Below are 13,050 nucleotides of genomic sequence, written 5' to 3' on the forward strand. Positions count from 1 at the left end.
AAAGTTGAACGTTAAATATCTTTGTAGTGTATTCCATTGAATATTAGTTGAAAAGTATTTGCAAATCACTGTATTCTGTTTTTGTTTATGTTACACAATGTCCCAGTTTCATTGGGATTCAGGTTGTAAGTTCACCATGATTTATTTACTTTCTTATTTTAAGCAACTTTAAAGAACAATTMTTAGATACTTTTACAATTGCAGATTCATTAATAAACTAATGAGTTTGTTCAGTAAAAAAGCTAAAGCCACAAGACCAACCGGCTTGTCCTCCGTGAAAAAAATAAGTAAGTTGGAAATAGTTGAGTAAAATTTGGAGTTAGAGAAGATTCATTGCCAGATGGAAAACAGTTTATTTAAACAAACATAAAAATGAAAGGATATAAAACAGCTTTTATTGTTTAAAGTTTAGAGTGTTTCATTTTCTTGGCATTATATCTTGGCAACTTGCATTTGAACATTTGAAATAACTTCCTGGAGTATCTGATGACTGATTGGCTCCTTGTGAAGACAAAACATTTTAAAGACAATCTGCTTGACTGTTAGAATAATCCTTACATTAATCCTAAAACTAATACAGTACATCTATGATAGAATAAATGCTATGTGCAACATGCTATCACCATTATGTTTTAGAGCCAATTCATAAGCAGCTTTTAACTTTGGATGAAACAAAGCCAGCTGTAATTTTTGTTCTCGTCTTTGCTCTTGTTCGACAGATTTGATCCTCTTATTGAAATCCTTAAAAGCAAATAAGTGTATTTTTTCAGTGATAAAATGTCCTGTAACAAAGCTTAAGTTTGCAACTTTGTAAATTTAAGACTCAGTTAAGAATATTTTTAAGCTCTCTATCACCTTCAAATAAAAATGAGTAATTGACAAACAAACCAAAATTTTAATTTCCTTTGGAATGCACAGCTACTTACTTAAAAGTAGATGTCCATCAATTTAAAAATGCTGTCAGGGTTGATTCCTTGTGAGTGAAGACTTTTATCAACAACATGCAGAGAACACCTTTAGTTTCATTGTCATAAATTATTGAGGCGATCATTTCAAAAAGAACAACAGTGCGGCATTTACCTTTAGTGAAAGACGAAGTCTGTAATGAAAAGTAGGGAGGACTCAAGGTGAATGTGACTCACAGACTACATTATCTTTTGGTTGCTCTCTTCCAATGTCAGCAGCAAAGACAGATTCTCCTTTCATCTGTGCCCTTGTTCTGTTTTCTTGTGTGCGCGGGAGTATTAAATATGCCGAAATGTTGCGGGTAGGCTTTGCATGCACCAAAGTGAAAGGAATCACCGGAGAAGCATCTTTTAGTTTGAGAGGCGTTGGGAGGGCGGGCTGCTGCTGCTGCTGGTGGTGGTGGGGGTTTGGGGGATGTAAATGACTAACGGCCTTTTGTGTAATTAATGAGGACAGCGTTGATTTCCGCCGATAATTTAGCATGGTTGCCAGCGCTTGACTTCTGATCCCCATTTACCCGAGCTCTGTCTCTATTTAGATCAGCCTAGTGTGGGAGGAGTGTGTTAACCTTGGAGAACAGACACAAATCATAGACAGATGAACAGAAACACGCAAAGTCTTATCCACATCCACACACAGGACCCCCCTGAAGCCACCCCCACATAGACACACAAACATTTATACCCTGATCATCCATTTTTCTCTTTCTCTCGCTTCCCGGCGCACATACATCAACCATGTGCACATGCAAACAAGAAAAAAGGCATTTGAAAGTGCATATATATACACACTCGCACACAAACACCCACAAGCACCTGAGGCAATGGAATAAATGCATCTTTAATGATAGCAGATAAGGACTCCCAACCAGCATTGTAGTCATAGCTCAGTGATTTGGCTAGCAGGGAAGGGGATTGTGAGAATGAAAAACAAGCCAGCGGAAACTTCTGGGCCTTTAGGAGTCGGCAACTAAAAACTACAGTCAGTCACTTGGACAGAAAGGCAAAGCTCCGAGGTACGCTTTCAACATGCTGTCAGATGCTAAACAGAATGTCCATGAAAAAAACAAAGTTTTGGAGGGGTGTTAACATAAAAAATGAGATATTAGACTTAGTCTACAGCTGAATTAGAATTTAATAACAAAATAAAAGTGTGGTTTTAGTTGACATTCTGCTGGGACATGTTGATTTGACATATGGAATATGCATCATGTAGGCTTAAGAGTAGTGGTCTCCTGATACCAGTTCTTCTCAAATTGAATACGAGTACTTCAGTTTGGGTACTCGCCAGGACTGAGTAATTACTAAGTTTGAACTTAAACATTACACAATGGCTTTAAAAAGACATTTACTTTATTTAGAACAAGGTGGCTCTCCTGCCTTTTAGGCCTACAGCACCTCAGACTGGATAAAATCAAATATARAGCACGATAGATACTGTTGGAACATTTTAAAATACAAAACGTAAGACTCTCTTTCAAATTAAATAACTTATAAGGAACTGACAAATGTTTCATTTGAAATAAACTGTAACTCATTCAATGGAGTATCAATTCTAGAATCCCAGCACTGACACTTGTTACCGGTGTCAGTTCCAGGTATCGAGACATTTTGTACGAGTACTTYTAGGAATGTTGGTGGTACCAGCATTGGTATCAGGGCACCACTACTTAGGAGTAAGCGAGGCATTGATCAAACATTTATTTATCACCTGCCAACATAAAATGTATAGCAATCATGTAACTGCCTGGCTGTGTGTGTGGTTGTGTAGGTCTGTTGGTAAAGAATCACCAGACWAWATTTAATGAAACTCTCAGACAGCAATCATCAGATAGACWTCTACAACTGATTACCATTTGGAGTCAACCTAATTTAAGGTGGTTGCCACAGCAAAACTACCTTAATACAAAAATAGAACTCAGTCTTTTGTTATAAATATTGTGTTACAATTTGATGTAGTCGTTGATTTTTTTATTATTTTTTTCTAAATTATCTGCTGTGTGTTAATACAAAACCAGTTTAATACTTTAGTTTAGCTTTGGTTTGCCTGAATGATTTAAAAGTTAGAGTAAAAATGCTTGACAAACAACTAAACATTCCTCAGAACATGGACAGAGGCGAGACTCAAAATGAGCAAAAAAGCAACCAAAGTTCAAAGAAAAACTGTTGATAACTTTCAGAAACCACAAAGAGCTATTTGATTAAGATCATTTTTAACAAGGGTCAACACAATCTAAAAAGTGAGGGATGGACTGTGTCATGTTACTGTATTTAGCGTTCGTCTGGGTGGTGTTGTGTTTGGGGGTGTATTGTGAGTTTACATGTTCAGGAGTCATGTTAACTCCTTGACATGCAAGCAGCACACTTTGTTCATTCATTCACTTCTATTCAAACATCAATTGAACTTGGCTGCAACACAAGCCAGAGCTTAAACAAATAGCACACGTCCCTCTCAGGCCTTACAGCGGATATTTCCAMGATTTGTCATGCATGTGGATGAGCTGCAGGGAATTCAGTTGCAACAACAAACTACTTGGGGTACATTCGTTGGTTTGTACAACTTACACCAACACAAATGGCACATGGGATCCACACTGTCCAACAGTCTGAGGACTCCTGAAAAAAAGTGAAACAAATGCTTCACTTAGCTAACCTTCTTTACGTTTTTGCTTATTCTCACGTTTGTTTCTGCATTTTGCTTTGTATGAAACAATTTATTTTTGCTGGAATATCAAAACAAGTTTCGATTCCTTGCAGCTGTAAGGTCTAAGGCAAACAGTTTTTAGGATTTRATTTTGACAGATGAAAATATATTTAAACTACGAGCATGTGTATTTGTGCATCTTATTTTTCTACCTGAGTCAGTATTTGTCACTAATCCTGTCATTAAACGCTTGAAATACTCAAATAGCATAAGCCCTTAAATTGTGTAAATCACTGTACATTTGAGATTGGAGCTACTACTTTAATCTTGGTCCTGCTTGGACTAGACATTAGCTTGTCATTTCTCTCAACTAATCCATATTTCTCCAAACTGAAGCTGTTTAAAAGCTATTTACATCAGGTAAGAATTCACTTGCTCATAACCTTAAACTCTCTTCAAAAGATTTGAACTGTCTCTTAAAGAGCGCCTGCGTCTTTCATAACCGGGCTCCAACAGTAGCTCTTAACTTTAGAGAGTGTGTTTAAAAAAAAAAATCTCTCTGGCTGTTCAGTTTCATTCACCTGCCTGCGAGCGACCATTTCCAGTCTGCAGCGCCGCACATGATGATAAGCTGCCCATTCATTTGTTAAACAGGGGCAGTGGGGTCACCCGAGTGATCCTACTGTTGGACTTTTGATGAAAGCAGCTCAAAATGCCAAATGAAACTCATTAATCAGAGGCACGTCGATGCTGCTGCTGTTTGTGAAAGTGGCTGAAGGTTAAATGTGCTTTCAAAAATCAGACGTGTTTTTTTTCTAAAATGCAATAAATTGTTTATTATTCCAGAATGTCAGTGTCATCTTCTCTTTTAAAACTCAGAGCAAGGCAACTATATTAGATAATAAAACTAATTACTGTAATTTTAATGGCTTTGTTTCATTTTATTACTGTAATTCACACAAAACGCTGAAGTAAATGTGTCAGTTCTGCATTGGAGGAAACTTCAGGCCTTTTGTTACAAAGGAACTGTATTTATTAGGGCTGAGAAGCAACTAAAACGTTATTAAGGCCTTGTAACWAATTAATCTTGATTAATTACATTTAATGACATATCTGGTAACTAGCAATATTAAACACAAGCAAAAGGCAAAAGGCTTTTTTTATTTTTTGGTCTAACATATTATGGTTGATGGTTGAATAAATTAATCAGCATTCCTGAACTGAATCAATAATAATGTTTTTCCTTTTTATTTTATATTTTGTTTCTAGATGAGTGAAAACTCAAGGAGCAAATTAAGTTATATTTGTTACAATGATCAAGATAAAAAATAACCATTAAAAGTTCAAATTAATGTTATTATGAAGCTAAAGACCATCAAAATCATCATCATAGAGTTTGTTATRACGTCAGAATAGACTTATTTATTTTGACTCTGGGCGTTATTTTGAATCTCAGCATTTGCTCTCTTGTAGACTAGTTACACCAGCAACCTTTTGCATTTAAATGATACTTTATGCCTGATGTGCTGTTGTAATAGGAAAATAATTTTAGGCACAATTTACACGACTGTATTCTTCTGTACAACAAAGTATTAAAGCCAGACTAAGATGCATGTATAAGTATTTTTTTCACAAGAATAGTCATCATAGTTTTACGAGAATAAAGTAAAAAGAAAACACAAAAAAGACAATTGTTTCAAAGTCTGCTACTGATAATAATTTCATGCCAATGTGTTTAAAATTATAATTTCTTTATTTGTAAAACCGATAGTATAACTTTAAATGATGCTCAACATTGCTTAATTAAATGCTGAAGTCAGATTGCTTTTCCATGTAGAAGTCCTCTTATATTATGACATTGTTGTTTTATTACGACTTTATTCTCACATCATTTAGACTTTATTTTGGTAATACAATGACTTTATTCATGTAAAAAAAGTCCTGTAGTCGGCCCTATAATTGTTTCTCAGGTATTTTTTTAACATCCTTCCCCAACAAACAAAGCAAAGTGTTCTCCTTGTCTTATATTGCTGTTCACCAAATGTCTCAATTGCCAATTTTAGCTCCATTATTGACACCTAACAGTGTGAGAGAAATTGGGGAACAGTGCCATCACTTGAGTGAAATTTTTAATGCATATTTTTTTCTAATCATGATTAATGCATGAAAGTCCCAGCACTTGCACTTATACTTCAACTTTTGAGAAAGAAAGAGTAATATTACATTACTGTTCCCCGGGTTTTAAAAAAAAAACACTAGTGTGTTGCTTCAGTTCTTATTCAGCTATGTCCTACATCACACAAAAACATTTCAACTTTCACACTCGCTTGCATTTAAAGAATGGAAAATCAGAGACATGGATCATCACCAAAAACAGGAACAGGGAAAGAGGAAAATTCCTGTCAAGGGTATTATAAAAGTGTCGGAGAAAGAACTCCATAGATCAAAGCGTGGGACGGCCATTTGTTCCTGAGGAATAATAGCTGTGATGTGCTTCGGACCTGCTGACCTGCTGGAACAATAAAGCTGAGCTGCGGCTGCCTAAGAGCAATGACCTTGTGTGCTTGAGACCTGCCTGAAAAAAAAGGCGGAAAGAGAGAGAGATGGATGGAAGGGGGGACGCATGACCAGGAAGAAACAATTACAATCTATATAAAGGTTGATTCCTGTCCAACACTGCCACTCACATCACTGAGAGAAAATTGTTGACTTTCTCCTACGAGGAGAGTGAGAAAAAGGTCTAAAAGGGAGCTGAGGTGCTTTATAAGGCAATATTTTAGAGCTTTTGGAGTTGGATTACAAAAAACAGAGCAATAAATATCTAACCTGCAGCAGATAGATCCTGAGTGACCTTAATTTGGAAAAATAGAGTTTAGGCCTGAAGAAACTTCTCCAATAAAATGTTAATTAATTTCCATCTGTATCTGAAACTGATGGACAACTTAAATAATGAAAAGGGCCACAATTTTGTGCTGACGCTATAGCAAATTAAAATGAAGAGTGGATTATACTTCAGTAAGATGTGAGACAGCGGGGTGGAAATTGTGTAATTTTGGACGTCTTTTTGCTGAGAGAGTACAAACGAGCTGAAGATGCGGCGGAATATAAATTATCATAGATCCTCCCTCTGCCCTCCCACAGCTCATATAAGTACATAAACAGCCATAAATATGGCTGGATATTGTGTATTTTTTATTATTTTATAACTCAATGATCAGTGTCATGTTGGGTGAAGAAGAGTCTGCGGTGGAAAAACTTTTTTTTAACGGTGGTGATGGAAAAAAAGACGTGAAAATCTGAAAATCTGCTGCATGCTCATCAAATCGGCTGCTTTTCTAGCTCTTTTAACATGGCTTCAGAAAAAATAATTGTTTTCAACAAAATAAGCTGCAAAAGGCAGAACTGATCAGAATCCTGCTCCTCAGTGCTGCTGGAGCGCTGTGGTGTTTCTCATGAACAAACACACCCACGAAGTTCAAACCAATCACGCTCCGAGCCGCAAGGTCCACATCTCACAGTTCTGACTGGGGGTAATGCACAAGATGGTTGTCACCGGGGGATAGCAYCGGGAGAGCAGACAGAAGTATAAACCAAGTTTAAATGCCTTAACTCCAAATGGTTGTAGTTCTGGCAAAAAATGTTGTAGCTTATGTACTTGTGACATCAGTAAATGTCTCATATTTATTTTTGTGCAATGTGTTGTAGTGTTGACTTGTGTTAAAATCACCATCTCTAAACAGACTAAACACAGAAGTTTGCCTTGTCTTTTCCTCTCTGGTAGAGAAGATGTGTGTGTYAGGTGATATCTGGGTTGTCATTCTTTTGTCATTACAACCAATTCAGTGCCACTGAGGTACATTTTTGTCATTTTCAAAGATTAATCAAAGAGCAGCTTTGAGTTGTCCGTCCATGTTTTAGATTAAACATTACTGTCAGTTTTACATCATGATTATTCAGTAGGACACCAACAAAATTGAAGCAGTGGCTAACAGTAGTACTTCTGGTGCAGCCTGGGACACTTCCAGTAGAAATATCATATTCCTGTCTGAAGAATCTTGTGATGAAAAACTGACCTTGTTGTAAAAGTGTAAAATTGCAAGTTGTTACAATATTATTTGAAATTGAAGGTTTTATTTTTTAGAATTTTTATTGCAAAGGATGCCTTTTTAAACACAATATGAAGATGTACCTGACACACTCATTGTATTTATAAATTAACAAAGTGTCGGGTCAAAAATATGGGGACTTCTTGACAAAAGCATAATTATGAGCAAGCTATCCAGAAGCCAACACACAGAGCTATTTTGTCACATCTGAAAAGTGCGGGAGAGACATCCTCAGAGTGAAGGGAGAAATGGCAAAGTACAAATCAAAGAAGAAGTCATTCAGCCACCTTGGAGATAGGTAACAAAAGGCTTTCCATGAGCTGTGGGCTTCTCAGCAGATAAAAGTCTGTCTGGCAGACTGGTATCCATTGTACTTCCAGGGGAGGGTGCAGACAGTGGTGTGAAAGGAGCCATCAAGGTTGAATGGGTGAGAAAAAGGGGATCTGTGGGAGCAAATGAAAAGGACCTGGATCAAGCATGCCATTGGTCTCAATAGAATGAAATGACAGCACCGTGTATTGGAAGTAATCTCAACATGTGACCACCAGCAATGGAGTAGTCACAATGCCAAGGGAGTGGAGAGCAGAAACTTGTGTTGGCTCTATTTCAAAAGACCACAAACCAAAATGTAGTGTTATGGACATGCACTCATCTGATTCTCATCAAAACACTCTGACCAAAAATAACATGGCAGCTTCTTTAGAGTGGACAACTAAAAACTGTAAATTGGCGTGAATCTTTTTTGTTGACCTTGTAAACTACGGTACAAGGCATAAATATTGGAAACTTAAAAATCTGATCCAAAAAAAAAGGCACAGCCAAATTTATGTTAACATTTGAACAAGTGAGTGCAGAGATAAACTGATAACATGCTTGGCAGCCAAGAAAATGCTCATTCTGAGTAATTCTAATAGACTTCTGAGGTTTGCATACTAGTTGTTAGCAATATTTTTTTTCTTTCTGTCAGTATGATTAAGCATACTTTTAGTAAATGCAAGAATAAATGCAACAAAGAAGAAATGTCCCTGAGCTGGCAGCTACTGTGAAACTGGTCTGTCCACTGTCTTCTAAGATGCTGTCTTATGTCTTGAACTCTTCGAAGGTCAGCACTGCCAAGTCAAAGCAAAGATGTTCATTTAAAAGCAAAAAAAAAAAAAAATAAAAGCTTTAAACTCTGGCAGCATGGTCAGTGTCACAGCTGTCATTAATATCACCCTAAATAAGTTTGTGCATGTTGTTTCACATTTGGCAAAATTCTTAARTTGTCAAGTCCAGCAGCCAAGTTTCACATTCAAGCTTTAGTTTTTTTTTTAACTCATCTTGAATTTTGCACCAACAAATTTTCAGTAGCAAAACGTCTGCAGAAAAAAAGGGAGAAAATGACAAAATATTGCAGGAATTAAGTGGGATTAAATCATTCTGTCCTTTAAGGGTTTATGAGCAAACTGTTCTAGATATTTAGAAAACTTTGCTCAAAAACAGCCATTTTATACCTATTGAGTGTTTTGTGTGAAAGAAAACATGACAAAACTACAGAGAAATGAAAGTGGCAACCCAGTCTGAATTCGTGTGACTGCTTTTTATAATCCCAACACTGTGCGTTGAAGCTCTCAGGGTGGCTGATTCATAAATCACGAGTGGCTTTTTAATGAGTACAGTTTTCACCCGAATCTACAAACCTCCACCTGTCGAGCTTCAGTTGGCCAGGCTCACATTTCCAGAGACACGTGCTCACTCTCTCTCCCCTGGCTCATCTCTCTCGCTCCCTCTCCAGACACCAGGTGGTGTCACGGCAGTCTGCTGGCACACCGACATGTCGTCAACAACACCTCAACTGTTACTATTCCCCCATTTGTTAAAGGATTTGTTCATTACCAACAGCTTTGGGCCCAAAATTAGATCAGTACAAGACATCCCGGCGGTGTGATGAATCCACCCACTGCTTAACTTGTCTGGTCTCCTTACTCTCTTTTTTTCTTCTTTCTTTCTTTCATCATTTTCTCCTTTGTGTCCTTTTAATTTGTATGTTTTTTCACACACACACAAACACACACACAAAAAATTAACTGTGTGCAGCAAAGATCCAAACTACAACTGGAGAGGACATCACATTACCCTTCCAGATGGTGCGCTAATGTTGCAGCCGAATCAAGGTGTTCCAACTCATCATAATGAGGGATCAATTGGCGTCAACTGTCATTGAGTTATAACCTTGCAACAAAACGTGGCATCTGAGTAGAGGGGGCATCGGTGTAATGCTATGGTAACCTTGTCGTGAGGACAACAAAGTGACACATGTTGATAAATGGAATGCGCTAAATGGTTTTGTGAGCGTTGTGGGGAGTCAGTAACTGTAAGACGGGGTCAGCCATAATAATTATGCGCCACCTCATCTGAAGAGCAATTATTATTCCCATGCTAGAGTTATTTGCATGACAGGATTGGGGTCAACTCATGTCACAGAAGAGTCAGTTGAGCAAATTAATGCAAATTTTGAGTGGTATTTAAGTAGATCTTCGAAGTGAAGTGGGGAATTGTGTGTGATTCTAAACATAGTTGTGTTGTTTTGTTGTCGTTCCGTTGTTAAGTTATGTTTTCCTGCTCCCCTTTGACAGCGCCAGTGCTAAAAAGAAAAGACGAAGAGATGAGCACGAGTGAAATTTCTTTCTGAAGTGCTTATCCCCGCTGCCTCCAGAACAGACAGAAAGATTTTATGCCGTGCCACCTCTGTCATGTATTTATGAGCGGCGCGCCTGTCTCCCGCCGTAATGAATGCAAAGCCAGCGTGCCGAAGTTCAGTCATGACAGAAGGACGGCGGCCCCGCCTCGCATTTGGAGAAGACAACAGCGTACGTCCCACTTTCTTTTCTCCTTCCCCTCCTTCCTCACCGTGGTAATGGTTTCTCTGACCTCTGTCTCCCCATTACTGTACGCTTCACCCAACATCAACTGTCAGACGGCATCACTCATCCACACCGGCTCAGACATCATGAAAGCAGCGGTGTCGCCGCCCATTGCCTGGTGCCCGCCGCATTAGCTGCTGACAGCCGTTGTTTGTGGAATGATCGAGATGAAGGGGACTCTGGATGAGATGGTGGTGATGATCTTGATGATGACCTAATTAGTGGAGTGTTTTTCAAACCTCAGATGAAGAGCAAAAAAATAAAAAAAAGACGAGACATTAGAATGCTTTGCATCAAAAGCTACAGTTGTAATGTGTGCTGGTATAATTTAGCTTTTGAGACTTTAGACAAAAGTCCAAGATTCCCTGTTTTCTCTGCTGGACTTTGATTTGTTTCTTCATTTGTCACAGTATCTTTGATGTCCACATTAGCGGAAGCCCACACACCGGCAAACCTTTTGTTTGCGCCGGCTGGTGAGGCTGCCAGCTTCYTGTCACATGTTCACATCGTGGGACATTTGATTCATAGCTCAGCARAAGCATAAAATATGCTTTCACAGATATGACAAATCTCTGCTAAACAAAAACACAAATTATACAGTCCAGGGGTGGAACTGAGAAGAAAAGGAGGAAAGCCTAAAACAACTGAAGAGGAACGATTTCAGTGTCAGAGTTTCTACACACACATTTAATGCAGTTCCAATCTTTTGAAGAAGGATGTCTGTGGAAGGGTTGTGAACATTTAATGTATTACCTGTTGTAGATAGCTTTTTGAACAATGTCATTTAATAGAAATAATTTAATTCTGACTAGACATGAGGTAACAGCATGTTGCCATCATGCTTGAGCCTTTTGAGCTTTTAGGCTTTATGTTGGAGTAGTTTTTTTAAAAGTAGAATTCCATGTTCAWTTGTAAATGGTATTGCAGCAGCAGCAACTAGCTGTAGCTTACATGGTTTTTCTGGCAGTGATATATTTTTGTAAGGAATGTACCTGGCTGCAACAGAAAGGCTACAACTTGCTGTTAATTTTTTTGCTTGCTGTGGGAACGCTAGTGTTGGCATAAACTGTTGTAATATTTGTTGTTTTAGGTTAACAGTAATCTACTTTAATCCTGGCTCTACTCCAATTAGCCATTAACTTGATGCACTGGTCAAAACCCAGCTCAAAAGATKCTGATGCATCTCATTAATCCAGATAGAAAAATATCAAAAAGAAAAAAGAAACTCAACTGAAACTCGTCAGACTGATGAAGTCTCTTGGAGGAGAGACGAAACGTTTCACTAAAGAAGAACCCATCCAGAGGACCTATTTATTTTTTTCTTTTTGACCAACTCAAAATATATCCACAAAAGAGCTGCAAAGAAAGAAGTCCGTCTTCATGCAACCTCTGACCAACACAGCCGACCACATCCCGCAGAAAGGTGAGCTTTCAGAAATGAAGTGAGAACTGTGGAACCACAAGATTATTGGAGCAGAATTCAGCTGCATTGACATGACGCTTAACACATTAAARGTATGATGTCATCTGTCTCATATAGTATTTTAATACACAACAAAATATTTCAGTTTAGTGATTAACTTTGTTGTCTTTTTTAAATTAATTGCGGTGTGTCATCATTCATCTCTCACCAGTAATAAATCAGTTTGTTCATCCCTCACATCACATTTTTGAGGTGCAAAGCCGACTTACCTGGTCACATGTAGAACTGTTTTGTCTCTGTAACTGCCTCATTTTGCTGCACAAAGACACATGGGGGATGGCTTAGCTTTACCCTCCTCTCTTGGTCTTGTCACAAATCAACCAGAGTCGACCAGAAGGTGAGCAAAAAAGACCAGAAGAGCTTCTTTTTTTCCTCAATTTGATGTCATTAGCTACATGCATGACTGGTAGAAAATATTTTTTTCATAGCCTTTTCCAAAGTAGCCCACTTCAAACTATCTGAACTATCTCTTTAAACTAATGTTTTTAGCATTTTGCTTGATTCGTTTTGTGATTTTTTAGTATCTAACCAGTCAGATTTGCTTGGATAAAATACTCATTTTTCCCCACCACTCTTATTGTAGCAAATATTGCTTTGTAGATTACACTCGATTGGCAGCTTTTTTTCTTTACAGCTAAATACAGAGTAGGTATGTTTTATATTTTTTTGTGAACATAATCTAACAGATTCTACAGGTTTAAAGGTCCGARATGTTTCATGCATTTCTACTGTAAATGTGTTTCAGTGGACTCTGCACCTGTTCTCAGCATGTGATAGATCATGGTTCTTAATTTGGAGACATAACATATGCCTTCACCTCTTACACACATGGCCACTGCCATCCTCTGAGAAAGATTCATGAACTGGCTGTAGAAGCATTCAGTTTAACTGATGTCAGTCTCCTCACTGTGAGTGTGTGTGGCAGCTCAAAGACGGAAACCAAAGGAAA

The 13,050-nt window shown here is 37.9% G+C and overlaps 1 long non-coding RNA gene across 1 annotated transcript in view; it reads left to right on the top strand.

Annotated features, from left to right (window-relative positions):
* The window catches only part of LOC106518411 (uncharacterized), a 135,870-nt gene extending 125,401 nt beyond the window's left edge, over nt 1-10,469 (top strand). Inside the window, exon 4 of the long non-coding RNA XR_001310313.1 lies at nt 10,331-10,469. This is a non-coding gene — a long non-coding RNA (uncharacterized LOC106518411). The remainder of the gene's footprint in view (nt 1-10,330) is intronic.
* The last annotated feature ends 2,581 nt before the right edge of the window (nt 10,470-13,050 follow it).

The sequence above is a fragment of the Austrofundulus limnaeus genome, unplaced genomic scaffold (genome assembly GCF_001266775.1).
Source record: "Austrofundulus limnaeus strain Quisiro unplaced genomic scaffold, Austrofundulus_limnaeus-1.0 Scaffold60, whole genome shotgun sequence".
NCBI classification, from domain to species: Eukaryota; Metazoa; Chordata; class Actinopteri; order Cyprinodontiformes; family Rivulidae; genus Austrofundulus; species Austrofundulus limnaeus.